Genomic DNA, 12,451 nt, shown 5'->3' on the forward strand with positions numbered 1-12,451 from the left:
TCAAGCATGATTGGTGTAATCTCACATCAGTCAAATCCATATAGTTAAAAAAAAAAAATAAAAGTGTCGTTTTCTTATCTAATAGACCTCGTATAGTACCTAAGTTCTTAGGGTTTCCATTTGATAGCATATAGATTATGCTTTTTATTTTCCTATAGTATGCTAACAGAGTTACTTTAGATACGATACCAATACACATTACATCATAGCTTCTGTTTCTATAATAAATAACAGATTTATAGCTTAGCCTACTAACTATGAATTTTACTACTAGTCTACATACTAAATTACCTATAACTACAATCTTGTCCTGTATTAATATTTAGGTTTTAATACCTACTCCTGTATAGTATATAGTACCCTATTTATTGGATATGTTGTTATTACCCTTAATGTTTAAATATAAGTTATATACGAGGTCTGTTAGAAAAAGTATCGGACCTTTTTTATTTTTTTCAAAACCATATGGATTTGAATCACGTGTGATTGCATCAGACAAGCTTGAACCTTCCGCTCATCGCGTGAGTTTTTCACGCCTGTCGGTTGCGTCATTCGCCTGTGAGCAGGCTTTGTGTGAGCACTGGTCCACCCTCTCGTCATTTTTTTATTCCGAATAAATGTCTGAATGATTTGGAGCTTTGCTGCATCAGTTGTTTTCCCAGAAACTGAGAGAGACCTCCAGGTGGACACCGTTCGGAAAATTAATATGGCTTTCAGGGATGATTTATGGGGATTATACAGATTAAGGAATGTTACTGCCGCTTTAAGGACGGCACCACAACTCAGCACTGATCGACATGCTCAGACCCTGCTGAAACAACCGGATCATTTCAACGTGAAGGGTTTGTTGATCCGGGACCTCGTCTGACTTTCACAAAAAGGCAGAAGTCGTGGACATCAGCACTTTTCGGCACATTCCACTGTTACAGGAGTTTTTTCATGGAAAGAAAAGCAGAGGGGACGTGCCACAGAGCCGTTCATTACACGGCACAAAACCACCTCCGTGTTGGTCTCACAGGACGGCTTTCAGGTGGATTTCAGATGGATTCCGGTTGCTTTCAGTCGTGTGATTATCCGATTGTGATTGTGCATGAGCTGGACATGCCCCAACATGTCCTGGAAGGCTTCATCATGGCGTTGCTTAGCGCCATGCGCTCCACCCGCGACGTGCGGAATTCCGCTCCTCTTTCCATGACAAAAACACCTGTAACAGTGGAATGTGCCATTCATTTCTAAACTGGACGCTGTCTTGATCTGGTATGTTGTCTGACTAGCACAGGAATTGTGAAAAGACGTGGACATCAGCATTTTTACAGCACATTAAGACAGACGTGTGGAGGAGTTCCGCGCGTCGCGGTGGAGCTGCATGGCGCAAAGCAACGCCGTGATGAAGCCTTCCGGGACATGTTGGGGCATGTCCAGCTCATGCACAATCACAATCGGATAATCACACAACTGAAAAGTAACCGAAATCCACCTGAAAGCCGTCCTGTGAGACCAACACGGAGGTGGTTTTGTGCCGCGTAATGAACGGCTCCGTGGCGTGTCCCTCCACTTTTTTCCATGAAAAAAACTCCTGTAACAGTGGAATGTGCCGAAAAAGTGCTGATGTCCACAACTTTTGCCTTTTTGTGAAAGTCAGACGAGGTTCGGGATCAACAAAGCCTTCACGTTGGAAATGATCTGGTTGTTACAGTGGGGTCTGAGCATGTCGATCGGCGCTGGGAGCGTGCCGCGCTCTCAGCAGTTGTGGGCCGTCCTTAAAGCGGCAGTAACACTCCTTAATCTGTATAATCCCCATAAAATCGTCCCTGAAAGCCATATTATTTCCGAATGGTGTCCACCTTGAGGTCTCTCACAGTTTCTGGAAAAAAAACTGATGCAGCAAAGCTCCAAATCGTTCAGACATTATTCGCAATAAAAAAAACGACGAGAGGGGTGGACCACTGCTCACACAAAGCCTGCTCACAGGCGAATGACGCAACCGACAGGCATGAAAAAAACTCACGCATGTGCACGAAGGTTCAAGCTAGTCTGATGCAATCACACGTGATTCAAATCCATATGGTTTTTGAAAAAAATAAAAAGGTCGGATACTTTTCTAACAGACCTCGTATATGATGTCTTATCTTTCTTATGTCTTATTATTATTATATATACCTTTTTCTTGGGCCACTTGGTGGGTAGGGAGAGTTCCCCATGGGATAAAAAAAAGCTTTTCAACCTACCATCCCTGGTTCTCAAGACCAGGCACCTAAATGGCTCTACTCTACTCTTTTCTACTCTTCATTTTACTCTTCCCTTTTAGATATTAAATATACCTTAGTACAACCCCTGGCAAAAATTATGGAGTCACCGGCCCTGGAGATGTCATTCAGTTGTTTAATTTTGTAGAAAAAAAGCAGATCACAGACATGACACAAAACTAAAGTCATTTCAAATGGCAACTTTCTGGCTTTAAGAAACACTATAGAAATCAGGAAAAAAATTGTTGCAGTCAGTACGGTCACTTTTTAGACCAAGCAGAGGGAAAAAAATATGGAATCACTCAATTCTGAGGAAAAAATTATGGAATCATGAAAAACAAAGAACGCTCCACACATCACTAGTATTTTGTTGCACCACCTCTGGCTTTTATAACAGCTTGCAGTCTCTGAGGCATGGACTTAATGAGTGACAAACAGTACTCTTCATCAATCTGGCTCCAACTTTCTCTGATTGCTGTTGCCAGATCAGCTTTGCAGGTTGGAGCCTTGTCATGGACCATTTTCTTCAACTTCCACCAAAGATTTTCAATTGTATTAAGATCTGGACTATTTGCAGGCCAATGACATTGGCCCTATGTGTCTTTTTGCAAGGAATGTTTTCACAGTTTTTGCTCTATGGCAGATGCATTATCATCTTGAAAAATGATTTCATCATCCCCAAACATCCTTTCAATTGATGGGATAAGAAAAGTGTCCCAAATATCAATGTAAACTTTCTGCATTTATTGATGATGTAATGACAGCCATCTCCCCAGTGCCTTTACCTGACATGCAGCCCCATATCATCAATGACTGTGGAAATTTACATGTTCTCTTCAGGCGGTCATCTTTATAAATCTCATTGGAACGGCACCAAACAAAAGTTCCAGCATCATCACCTTGCCCAATGCAGATTCGAGATTCATCACTGAATATGACTTTCATCCAGTCATCCACAGTCCACAATTGCTTTTCCTTAGCCCATTGTAACCTTGTTTTTTTTCTGTTTAGGTGTTAATGATGGCTTTCGTTTAGCTTTGCTGTATGTAAATCCCATTTCCTTTAGGCGGTTTCTTACAGTTCGGTCACAGACGTGACTCCAGTTTCCTCCCGTTCGTTCCTCATTTGAGACGTATTGCTTTAAGTTTTCTGTCTTGACACTTTGATGTCTTCCTTGGTCTACCAGTATGTTTGCCTTTAACAACCTTCCCATGTTGTTTGTATTTGGTCCAGAGTTTAGATACAGCTGACTGTGAACAACCAACATCTTTTGCAACACTGCGTGCTGTTTTACCCTCTTTTAAGAGTTTGATAATCCTCTCCTGTGTTTCAATTGACATCTCTCGTGTTGGAGCCATGATTCATGTCAGTCCACTTGGTGCAACAGCTCTCCAAGGTGTGATCACTCCTTTTTAGATGCAGACTAACGAGCAGATCTGATTTGATGCAGGTGTTAGTTTTGGGGATGAAAATTTACAGGGTGATTCCATAATTTATTCCTCAGAATTGAGTGAGTCCATATTTTTTTCCCTCTGCTTGGTCTAAAAAGTAACCATTACTGACTGCCACAATTTTTTTTCCTGATTTCTTATAGTGTTTCTTAAAGCCAGAAAGTTGCCATTTGAAATGACTTGAGTTTTGTGTCATGTCTGTGATCTGCTTTTTTTTTCTACAAAATTAAACAACTGAATGAACATCCTCCGAGGCCCATTATTCCATAATTATTGCCAGGGGTTGTATACTAGCATAGTTCCACCTTAGAATTGGAATATAATATATAAGATATATACCTTACTGAATTTTCATGTAACAGGAATATCCCCAGATGTTTTAATGTCACCTTACTGTAAAAGACCAGCCCTACTCAATGGCCCAAGATAACTGCTCAAAGTCCCAGGCGAAAACAATCAAAGAAACACAAACTGATTGGTAATGTGAAAATTGCTTTGTGACGCTGCTGGTTTGTTTCACTTTCATGTAGTTGCTGGAAAAATTGTTACTTTAATTTGTAGCACTTTTGTGGATTAACATTTAATAACTATAGAGTAAACTATACAGTAAAGTCCATATGTATTTGGACAGTGGCACTTTTTTTTTTTTTGCCTTTGTACTACACCACAAAGTATAAGTATGTTGTAGTGTAGAATGATGGCTTTACTTCAAGGAGTTTAACAAAAATATTGCATTAAACATTGAGGAATTACAGCCATTTACATCACTGTCTGCCTACTCCAGACAGATTTACTGTCGAGTATCATACTGGTGGTATTTCTTAATGATTGATGGAAATGAAGTCCAAGAAAATGTTCATGTGTCCGTCCTCTGACTGATCTCAAGAAAAGTGGCTGTAATAGTGACGATATATCATCACTGTTACACTTAGTAACAGTGCCTAATTGCCTAATTATTTATGTATTCTGAAAGTGGAGAAACCGTTTTCTTGCCTGCTTTGCTTACACTTCTTGCCGTGGACATCACAGAAACTGAGAAAAGGTTCTCAACAATTTTTTATACTGAGTTAAAACAAGTTAGTTGTCCATAAAGTCAGGGACACAACTATAGGTTGATTTTTGGCTGTCAGCCCCTTTTTTTTTTTTGCCACAATTAGCTTTTCAAATGAATGAACAGTTGAGACTTCGCTGCACATTCGAGCAGCTTTTGTCGCCATCCAATGGGCAATGTGAGCCTTTGAGGGCTTCGGGTAAATTTCCTACTTGTGAAACCCAAAATTAAGTAAAAAAAAGGCATTTATAAATGCCATAAATGCTTGACTTTTGGCAGTCAGAGCTTTGACCTCTCAGTATTAATGTATAAAAATTAAGAATTTGAGAGTGTTATGGTTCTTGAGTTTTAAGAGATGAAGTTTTACTAGAAAGATGTACAGAAGGACAATAAAATAAATAAAAATAAAAGTGCCTGCAATCCACAACTGGTCACATTTTGAAACCCCTTGATTTAAAGCTGAAAGTCTAAATAAAAACATCTTGCCCATTTAATTTCAACACCGTTTTGGAGGCAACATTTCAAAATTGTTCACTGTCCAACCACTTGTGGACATGACTGTAACATTACACGACTATACTTTCACCATATCACAATTGCAGTATTTCTCACAGTAATAGCAATATGACTTTTGTTCTTTTTTTTGTGTGTGTGTGTGTGTGCAGCCCGAGAAGAGCTCATGGAGTCACGAGTTCAAAGGTCCCCGGTGTTTGGTGATGTCTATCTTTGCAGGAGAATGAAGGTCCAAGCCTTTAGGGTGCTGGTGCTTCCCGTCTTACTGTATGGTTGTGAGAAAATGAAATTCTTTGCCTCCCTTATGAGTTTACATAATGCCTGAAGCTTTCTCATTTAAAAATGTGATGATACCACAAGACTGTTTTGTCTATTTTCTCCAGTATGTGCACTCTGCAACTTCCAAACATATCAAAGGCCAGACATGCTGTTAACTGATAGACAATTATATTAGTCATCCGAAGAGTTGGAATAAATGCATGCCAAGCTTCATTGAACTTGCATCACTATTTCCTCAAAACCTCACATTGTCTAAGTGTGAACGATGCTTACAATTGCACAAAAGTGTTCCCTCCTGTGCATTAACGTCAGAACAAAGGACTTTCTATAATCATACTCCTCAGTTCAAGTTAATTCACACACAAAGAAACATTGCAGTTTTTTAAAATGTTTCCAAGGCTTGGATCAGCTGTCCGCAGGGCCACAGGCAGACTGAATGCTGCCCCGCCGGTGTTTGTCATAAAGAGTATTGATGCATCTTGGCTCTTTTGTAGCCATAGCCGTCTGTAGTCTCTGTTCCTGAAGACATTATCATCCTCACCATTCAAGATGCTCTGCAGTATTTTCATATTTGAGAATCTGCATACTTCTGTGAAGTGTTTCTCTTTGTGTCTGTATATGCCAGCCGATCTCTGGCGTTGGCTGCTGTTGTTCCTTAAGGTGTAATATCTGTAATGTGGTTCTATCAGGCTTTCAGCAGAAGGTCAGCATTAAAAGGTTCCCATTACTGAAAAGGTCAGTGCTTCCAGGTGCAAAACCTGAACACGGCTCCGATAGAAAAGCCAAAAACATTTAAAACATTAAATTTTGTCAGATTTATTTATTTTTTGTTTCTTCATATTTCTTAGTTCATGTGCACTATGGTGCTTATATTGAAGTTTTGTGAATGGCATCACTTTGTGTTCGCAAAGTTTGCCGTTTCATGTGTATATTGATCAAATTCCATGGCTTGTTAGAGGGAATACTGAGTGTTTTCACAGTGAATTAATGTTGGGGTTAAATGGTCAGGATTGTAACATGGGGTAAGAACACTAATGATGTACAGTACATATATAGTATGTATGTATGTATGTATGTATATACATACATACATATATATATTCTATTTCTACCTCATTTTCTTATTTTATTGTATGAGATATACTTTATTGATCTCACAGTGGAGAAATTATGTTTACACTCCAGTTACCTCAGATAGCAATTAGTCAAATCAAATCCTAATCCTTCAGTCCTAAGAAAAACAGTTTATTGTCTTGTGGGTGAGATAAGAAAGAAAGGAGCCAAATAATCACCAAGGCCTGAAGACATTCTCTGGAGGAAAACAGTCAGGCAATTTGTCCTTCAGGCTTGATAAGCCTGCCGTGTTGTGGTTTGGGCAGTGAAAAACACATTTTACAGTTCCACTTGTTCCACAGAACAACCAAATCCCAGTTATGAATTAAGAATATTCATAATTATGAATTAAGAATATTCCTCGGCCTCCGAAATCTTCAACTTCATGTACAAGGCACGCATCTGCTCCAGTTTGCTTCTGAGTTCAAGAGTCATCGCAGACTGAGAATGCAATGCCTGTCGAGTATCATACTGGTGGTATTTCTTAATGATTGATCGAAATGAAGTCCAAGAAGATGGACTTCATTCCATTCAAAAAAAAAATATTAGTATTGTTTTTTTTTTTTCAAAAAAAAAAAATAGTACTTGTTACAAGTATTATTATTATTGCTTATCCTTGCACACGCTGTTTGATGCACATTTTCCTCTACATGCACCCATCTTGTGTGTTTTGTAAGAGCCGACGTAACTTGTGAATTTCTCCACTGTGAGATCATTAAAATCTTATCTTACAGGGCTCAGACATGGGCAGTGAAGGGAGTGAAGGTAAACAAATGAAAATGTTGCAATGGATGTGTGAAGCTACAGTGGATAGAGTAAGAAATGAAAGGGTAAGTGGAACAACAAAAACAGAAGAAAATTTAGTCTCTCTTTTTTTTTTTGGATTGATTTTTGAATAAACTCAGAAACACAATGTCGAGGCCGTTCAGCAGGTGGCAGAAAAACTACAAATAAATTCAACCATTTAAGTTTGAAATTTCCCATAATCCATGCAGTATCCACTAACTATCCAGCAGGTGGCAGACATGTGGGATTTTACATAGTGGTGCTGATTTGGATGGAACACCCCCATGGTTCAGCACACATGAAAACCACTGATGACTTGTAAAGTTTATGTAATAGTGTGAAATACAGACTTATTGTCACTGTGAGTTATTTTTAAAATAATGGAGCAGCACAGTCTTGTTTGAACCCCTGCGTGTTATCGCAGGATTTGACCACTTCCAGGGACAGCCTGCCATTACGCTATTGTTTTTGGCAGGAATCACAGAGGCAGTCGCGAAAAGTGCAGTTTTTCGGTTCCCAGTGGAGAAGTGAAGTTGAGGTAAACGGGAGAGGTCGTGTCTGTAAGTTTCAGCCTGCACACCTGTAGCTGCGTTCTCTCACTGACGCCCCCACAAACGCCTGGACATGTTTGAGCGTCCGGTCATAAACAAACCACAGCACATGTCCACTTTCCACCACATCGTCATCTTGTCTTTGCATTTTCACTTTGCCATGTAATTTGCCCAAAAACTCAGGGAAAGTGCCGTGTTTCTGATGAGGACATACTAGAGGTGGGAGATACTGGGAATTTTAGTATTGATCCGATACCAAGTAAATACAGGCCCAGTATCGCCGATACCGATACTGATAATTTTTCATATTTAAGTTTCATATATCCAAAGGATCCAAAAGAGCTAGGACAGAATTTCACCAAACATTGTACGTGACAACAAAATATTTTATTATCACAATCAACATTTTTTTTTTTAAATATCACTCAACACAACTTAAAATCTCAAACAAAATCTCCTGAGGTAGAGGGCTGACAAACCACAATAAAAGGGTGCACTGCTCCACGTTGTGTGACACAGCGCAGCACTGCTCTTACAGGCAGAGAGTAGACTTTGATGAATCTGCATGCGCAGCAGTCAGTGCGTGCGGGAGAGAAAAAAGCTCGAGTATCGATCTTTTTACACGAGGATCGTTCAGTATCAATACCACCGTTGGTATCGATATTAGGATCGATCCGCCCACCTCTAGGACATACCAGGGCTGTCCCCGGATTTACACAGTAAAATCACCAATGTAAAACTAACACTGACAGTGTCAAATTAACATTGCCGGTGTACATATGGTGTTACTCTGGCCAGAGTGGGACCATGTGTTCACTGTCGGTGTTAATTTAACACTGGTGATTTTACTGTGTAGGATTACTTTGTCATATGCGTCATATTTTAGCCCTTTAGTGCCCACCCTCTAACGAGACTGCACTGCCCAATACATGCATAAATCTTGATGCAGTAACATCAGATTGTGCGCCCAGAAAAGCATCTACGCATGCTAACAGTGGAGCACAAGACTGCCTCCGCCTGCTTGTGCTCCACTCGATGCACACTGGGCTTCAGGTTCCTCCCAAGTATTGAAAGAAGAAGAAGAAACAGTAAGTCCTATATAGGCCCTGAGGCCTGTTGGTGCTTATCTCTGGATTCCATAGCTTGCAGCAGATGAGTTTATGACTCCCCCTGGGTGAGACGCCAATCCAGTGCAGGTTACTTCCACAGCCATAGCCTGTACCCATTTACAGCTGGTTGGACTGAGACAATGTAGATTAAATGTCTTTCTAAGGAGACAGACAGGTAGCATGAGCAGGTCTACGTAAATATTGGCAGGCCAACATTTTATCTGCTCAAGTACCTGCTCCAAGCATGACAAGAATCACTCTGAAATATCAGGAACTGTAGATGTAGTGCGTGCATAGCGTTTCCCCACTTTCCTTGCACTGTACTAAACTCGATGAGCAGAGCCTGGGTTGAGCACCAGAAAAGGACTTTTTCCGAGTGGTGTGCCTGCTCAGGACTACCTGAAAATTAAAGAAATAGTTATCACCATCCCTTCAGGCAATGCATACTAAGAATTTTGACGTTATTAACTCAGGTCCTTTTGTTTTATTGTTTTTTTTTATTACTATTTTTTTTTTTTACAACTTTTAAGGATATTTTTATTCATAAGTGCTGTTCATTTTAAAATGTTATTTAAATAATGGACTCCATGTTTTCATTGAGGACTGTGGGCAAAAGGTTGTTGTCTTCATTGTTCTTTTTAAAAATGGAAAGCAAAGTGATATTTGTATTTTTTTGGGGGGGAGGGCACTGGTTTGAAAAATTATCTAATCCATGACAACCAAAAACCAAGACCCGGTCCATATGTTTTGTGCTCACTTCAACATCATTATGTTCCATTTTAATTTGGTGACTTACAATGTACTTTTCACAACGGTATAGTTGTGCTTGTCAGGAGAAGATCCACCCTTCTGGCAAACTCAAGAACTGTAAAACGCTCAATAAAATTTTTATACATTAATACTGGGACGTCAAACCTCTGCATGACAAAAAATAAATATAAAAAAAAATATATCATGCCTTTCTGCCATGTTAAAGACATGCAGGTTAGGTGAAATGGAAATTTTATAATTGTCCAGGTCTCCTGTGCAATAAAAGGCCTTGATCTTAGTGGGACTAACCTGGTAAAATTCATTTTATAAATGCCTATTATTTTAACTGAATTTTGGGTTTCAAGTAGGAAAATGCACCAGAAGCCCTGAAATACTCACATTGCCCACTAGATGGCAACAAAAGCTGCTCAAATGTGCAGCAAGATCTTAACTGTTTATTCATTTGAGAAGTTAACTTGGGGAAAATAAAATGAGCTGGCGGCCAAAACTCATCTTACAGTTGCGTCCCTTACAGTTGTGAGTTAATGCCAACACACAAATTACTTAATTTTCTTATCAGGGGAAGGACCAGTTAAAGTGTTGCTGATCCAGTTTGGGCAAGGATGATGGGTAATTACAAAACAAATTATTATTACCTCCGCCAAGGAGGTTATGTTTTCGTGTCCCTTTGTTTGTTGGTTGGTTGGTTGGTTGGATTGTTAGCAGGATTACTCAAAAAATCCTCAACAGATTTCAATGAAATTTTTACCAGGAGTGTATCTTGGCCTAACTTAGAAGTCATTAAATTTTGTTAATGATCCAGAACATGATCCGGATCTAGTAATTTTTTTAAGGATTCTTTTATCAGGATAGGGCCAATTTCAACATTTTTGCATCTAACTTCATGAAGACGGGTCACAAAGGCTGAACAAAAATTAAGTTACGACACAACAATAATTTAGCATTTGTTTCTCCTCATTGAATAAGCTTATTAGAAAAAAAAAAACTTGTGTAGTTCCTGCAGTTTCTCTTTATAAACACATTTGCTGAAAATCTAAGGGTCTGAATCTTAAACTTGACAGTAGATGCGTGAAGCGACGTGGAATAATCCTCTTTGCCAAAGGGTATTCCATGTGTCGTCAGTGACCCTATGACCTTGGCGGAGGTTTGCGCTCTCCGAGTGCTTCAAGTTTACATCATGACTTAGGATGTTTTTATTTTTGACATTCCAATCAATGATGTTATGTAAATACTTTAAAAAAAAAAAAAGATCAACATCCTGATCCAGATTTTTTATTACAATAATATATACACACACAGTAAAATCACCAGTGTAAAACTAACACTGTAAGTCCCTTCGGCTGCTCCCTTGTTTGCAATCGGGGTCACCACGGCAAATCCAAGGTGGATCTGCATGTTGAATTGGCACAATTTTTATGCCGGATGCCCTTCCTGATGCAACTCCACATTACATGGAGAAATGTGGCAGGGGTGGGATTTGAATCCGGAACCTTCTTAACTGAAACCAAGCGCATTAACCACTTGGCCACCACCCCGACAATCGGTGTTGAATTAACACTACCAGTGTACATATGGTCCCACTCGTCAGAAACGTTAAAATGGTTTAAAGTCAATTTAGTCATTTTCAACAGTTTTAAATGCCTTTAAACCACTGGGAAAATGGTTTAAATCCAATCTGGAATAAAGAAAACTGTAATCATTAAAATCCCTCATCCTCTAAAAGATTTTAAAATTGGACTTTGATCTGGTTTTAACCTTATTAAGTGACAGTTTATCTTCAAACTGTTTTACACTAAGGGATATATATTGGTTTAAAGTAATTTTTTGTCACTTTGTTCATGTTTTAAACAGGTTTAGCCCATATATCTGTAAACAACCACAAGCCAAAAGTACAACAATTTACAACCAATTAGAAGTAATTTTAGTTTGAACTGTTAATAGTCAGTTTTGCACAAATATATCAACCTCTAAACCTACAATAAAATCTCTTAATCTTATCTCAGTTTGGTTAAATTCAATATAACTTGTATTTAAACTCTTACACAAGGACAAAAATAGAATAAAGTGCTTTTAACCCACTATTTATCATTTTGCTATTGTTTTAAATACCTCCAACCAGTGGATAAAATGTAGGCCAACGTAAACTGGTTTAAAATTTGTGGTTCAAAAATGGCTCCATCGTCAGAGTGAGACCATATGTACACTGGTAGTGTTAATTCAACACTGGTGATTTTGTAATTGAAATTAATTTCAGTTTGTAATTTCTCAAACTAATTATATGACCATAATGAAACATGTCAACATGACAAAATAAGAGAATATCAGCAAGTGAAGTTTTGATCTGGATTAGGAGCTGGTTTAGGATCCAGATCTCTGGTCCAATGAAATGTGGAGGTTTTTAGTGGTATGTGTGTGTGGTTTCACTACTACTCTGAGCGGAGGCTAGGGGGCGCCCTGTGGACACTCTGTGTCTCTCTCTCTCTCTCTGTGTGTGTGTGTGTGTGTGTGTGTGTGTGTGTGTGTGTGTGTGTGTGTGTGTGTCAGTGATGTATTCGCGGTCACATGGGGGGTAGGGGGGGTG

Source organism: Thalassophryne amazonica, chromosome 17 (assembly GCF_902500255.1).
Source record: "Thalassophryne amazonica chromosome 17, fThaAma1.1, whole genome shotgun sequence".
Classification (NCBI taxonomy): Eukaryota; Metazoa; Chordata; class Actinopteri; order Batrachoidiformes; family Batrachoididae; genus Thalassophryne; species Thalassophryne amazonica.